Source organism: Arachis duranensis, chromosome 9, assembly GCF_000817695.3.
Source record: "Arachis duranensis cultivar V14167 chromosome 9, aradu.V14167.gnm2.J7QH, whole genome shotgun sequence".
Taxonomy (NCBI): Eukaryota; Viridiplantae; Streptophyta; class Magnoliopsida; order Fabales; family Fabaceae; genus Arachis; species Arachis duranensis.
In genome coordinates, this window is record NC_029780.3 from 108,402,369 (window position 1) to 108,407,105 (window position 4,737).

At 25.9% G+C, this 4,737-nt stretch overlaps 1 long non-coding RNA gene across 1 annotated transcript; it reads right to left on the reverse strand.

Moving 5' to 3' along the window:
- Positions 1-447: 447 nt before the first annotated feature.
- On the reverse strand, positions 448-4,495 carry LOC127741422 (uncharacterized). The gene is made up of 3 exons (XR_008002467.1): positions 4,240-4,495; positions 3,553-3,698; positions 448-1,107 (listed from the first exon to the last, which is right to left on the reverse strand). It is a non-coding gene; the product is annotated as an uncharacterized LOC127741422 (long non-coding RNA).
- Between the last annotated feature and the right edge of the window lie 242 nt (positions 4,496-4,737).

The following is a 4,737-nucleotide window of genomic DNA, read 5'->3' on the forward strand; positions in this document are numbered from 1 at the left end:
GAGTGCAACACATCATACGGAACTTGCACAGGTCCTCAATCGAGTTTGACGCGACTTTAATGGCTATGGCTAACCAAACATCGCGGGGTAGGTCGACGGTAGCAGACATTGCAACTTTCCGTTGGACGAGGGCTTGGAATGGGTTATGCGTATGACGGTGTTATCCAGTAGTGTAGTAAATACGTGTGCCGACATATTTATGATTCCACTGCGCCCTTTCGAATCTAGTTCCCTCGGCCTAAACAGTCGCATCTTATCCTTATGGATATCCATTTTCGTTTTTTTAAAAAAATGCATTTATGCACCGCAAAGATAACTAATCTTATTAATTGAGAGCATTTAGATTTGTATTTACTCACTGGTGCGTATTTAGTTGATGGCTAGAGAGGTGAAAATTAAAAAATATTTTATCTAATATATATATATATATATATATATAATCTGTCCTAGAAAGTGCAACACACGTCCATACATGAAAGATGAAACATAAAGGCAAAGGCCATAAACACACGAAATCTTAATTTGCGAGTAAGACAAACTTCAATTGCCACATATGCTCGCAATGTAACTAAATAAAAAACAAAAAAGGAAGCATCCTAATAATAACTTGGGGCTAGTAGGCTCGTTGAACCATGCTACCAACCGATTGACTTAGGTATTCTTCTTTGATTTCATCATCCATGACTCTGTCTTACTCAACACACACTCTTTGAGTTTGTTAAAAGGTGTGCTGGTCAGATTCACCGTAATTATTGCCCTGATCTCGTTCTTCTGTAATTGTAAAACGGTCGACACTTGGGTTTAACGTGCCCGTCGTAATCTAATTTTTTTTATTTAAGCGTACTTAAAATCCCATCCATGATCGGGTTGAAGTTGTCCCCCATGTTAAGCCACCCAATGACCCAGATCCCAGAATTCATGTTGAACCCGTGAAACATTTAGATGACATGCATGCATATTTTACAGGATAACAACGTACCTCTGTTGATAATTTGGTATCTCAACGGGACTCCTTATCGAAAAATTTCTGAAATTATTTGGTGAATTTATTAAGTGCTTCTCGTATACTGCCTGTATCATGTGGTATAAGACCTTTGCCTACACAAACTGAAAAATAATACAATAATTTTTTATCGTTGATATTTAATAACATAAAACTTTTTATATAAATAAAAATATTTTAAGTGTAGGGACAAACATATTATTACAATCGGAATAATATACACGTGTATATACAATTATTTTTTTCTAAAATTCAATAGAGACAAATGCTTCCACGGTAGATAGTTATCTGATTAAACTGTTAATCAAATTGATTATACTATTAGGTCACTAAATTATTGTTTCAATAAATAAATTATTAAACTAGTCGATCACAATTAAAAAAATATATAAAATTATAATAAAAATTTATATTTAAAAGATAAAAAATAAAAAATACAAATACAAATAATAACTTATAGTTTCAAATTATCTACCATCATAATAAATAAATTTAAAACAAATAGAACGAACAAAACAATGAATACATATATAATATATTAAGAAACTAGAAATTTTTAATAAGAGTATATTTAGTTTGATTTGGTAAAGTTTTTTGAAGAGGTACTTGTGATTTTTAAAAGTTCAAACTCCTCATTCTATGTTTGGTAAATCAAAAAAATTATGTGCTTATGTTTGCAGTTTTTAAAAGACTGGCGTACTTTTGAAAGCACCTAGGATATAGCTTTTTAAAGTTGACTTGTACTTTTCAAAATTTAAAAGTCTAACTAATTTTCAAATTTAATACTTACATTTATGTCTATTATAGTATTTTTAAATTTTAAAAACTATTTTACCAAATACAATTGATGTTGCTTATATTTATTAAAAGCTATTTTTGATTTAATTTACCAAACATAAATACTATAACTTTTAAAAAGCCTCTTTTAAAAATTAACTTTTATAAACTACTTTTAAAAAGTAAAAATTTTTTTAAATTAAGTCTTAATTTTATTAAATAATAAAAAATATATTATACTTAAATAAGAAAATAAATAAAAATTTAAGTATTTTATAATATGATAAAATTAAATTAAATAAATATACAAATTATAAATTAAATAAATGTAAATTAGATTATTTGAAACGTTTATTAAATATATATAATTTTTAACGTAGCAATATACAATAATCCACTTGGCTTAGCAGTAGTGAGTAGATGAGAGTTAAAAACTCAATGCCTCTAAAAGCAGTAGTAACTTTAGATATATGAGACTTAATTAATAAAGTATGAGTTAAAATTGCAACTAATTTGTGAAGAAAAGTACCCATTTTATAAGTATATCAATGATAGCAGTATGATAGAAACCAACTTGTCAACACACTTCTGTGTTTGTTCATGAAGCTATGACTTCTTCTATATGAGTATTTAATTTATTTATTTTTTAAATAAATATTGAGAGTTTGAATTTTATCTTATACATATATGATAATTTATCATTGACCAACATCAAATTTTTAATAAAATTTAAATTTGTTGTAAATTAATTATTGAAATGTCAAACTAAAAGATAATACAAAAAAATAAAAAATAATTTATTTTAGAATTGATATTGCTAATATATAAAAGATTTATAATATAAAATTTTCACAAATATTTGTTAAGATTTACTAATATGAAAAGTTTTTTCTTAAAAGAATAGTTAAATTAATTTAAATTTTATTAATATATATTTGTTTTATTTAATTTTTTAAATAAAAATTTTCTAACACATGTTGCATTGTACTGGTCAAAGTACTAAATATACATTTTTTAAATTAAATACTTAAACAAGGTTTTACTTTTATAGTATATTTATTAAAACTTTTTAAATATCTATTTTAAATAATAGTGACGAGTGTGTTTAAAAAACATAACGTCAGTAAGATCCATCCATAAACGATGTTTTTTTAGCAATTTCATTAAAAGAAAAGCTCACTAGTAAAAAATTATAGAGATAATCAAAATAGTTTTTTTAATAATTTTAAAAAGTTTCTCAATTTAAAATAAAAAATTAAAATATATAATTTTTCAGTCGATCACAAATTAATAATTAATACCATTAACACAGAAATCTTACTCGAATGTTAACAAATAGAGATAACATTCAAAATAATTCATTTAACTTTTAAAATTAATTAAAATAGTATTTTTATCATCTCTGAAAATAGAGTTCATAAATTATAAATAAGCAACCATTTATATAACTAAATCCAACGTTTCATTAATAATTTTTCTAAGATAAAAAGATTGTATATTCAACCCGAAGAGTTTTTGTTGTAAGAGAAGAACTATACAAATTATAAAATAAAATTATCTACGAAATAAAATAAATATTTAAAAGAACAATAATTTAGTTCTTTCTTTCTTGATGATTTAAAGTTTGGAGTTGAAATAATTTTCATATAGACCTCTCACCTGAAATAACATTTGAGAATGTAAGGAGAGAAGATCCTGATTGAATTGAAATATCAAACGTCTTGATTTGTTAATACTGTTTTTTCAAATGCACATGTAGGAAAAAAACGTACCTTTCTGAAGCATGTTCAACTTTATGATCTTTCCGTCGAACATAAACATTTCTAATAGGTGATTATCATCAGAATTAACAGGTGATGATCTTAATTCCTCTGATGCATACTCTCTATAGATCACATTAATATCTTCTCAACTTCTCCTGATAAGAGTGATAAAAAAACATTAACGATAACAACAATAATAAAAAATTTAACATCAAGTACTCTAAGAATTACGACAACAATAATAGTTTAACATCTAGTACTCCAATTAAAACCATACCAATAATAATAATAATAATTTAACTCAAATAATTAAATTTAAGTATAACTATAAAACTATTAGTTCACTAAAAATTTATGTTAAGATGGCAGTGGTAAAATCATTCTTGTCATGTGAATATATACTATTTCTGAGTGTTAAGGTAGAGGAGAAGAGAAATGGATTTAATTTAAAATTTAACATCGCCTAACCATTTTGATTATTGAATTAAAGGGATAATTATTTTTTTGGTTCTTAAGGTTTGGGACTAAGTTAAAAAAACAGAGAAAATGAAGATGGGAGAGAGAGGGAGAAAAACCCATTAACTGTTAACAATAAAAAACACTTCTATAAATAATAAACAATAAAACAGAATAGATGAAATAATGATCGAAGATTAAGTAGATGAAGAAAAAAAATAGCACATCACCAACAACTACATTTTAACTGGAATTCACCGTGTCCTCTTTCTTTTCCGATTCTCCTCCCAGCAACTTCTCCCACGAGGAAAGACAAAGACAGAAAGCTTGACTGTTAGGAAAACAACACCATTTTCTCTCTACTCTCCTCTCTATCAATTTGTCTTTCTACCTAAACTTTCCTTCCTTTTTTTCTCCTTCAACTTTTCCTTCCTCTCCCAACGAGCTTCTCTGTCTCTCCCTTTTTTATTTGATCTGCTTCTCTCTCTGTGTATCTTCTCGCACTTTTAAAAAGATATACTTTTTCTTCCAAGTATGTCTTTAATAGACAATAAAAGTAAAGCATAAAACACGGAGACATGAGGTATAGACAAAAATATTGTATTTTGAAATATTAAATTAATGTATTTTATGACATTAGACAGAGATATAATTTATTTTTTCTTTTGTTGTCACTATTAATTTTTCATAATATTATATATATTTTAAATTTTGTATAAAAGAAAATATAAGGTAAAT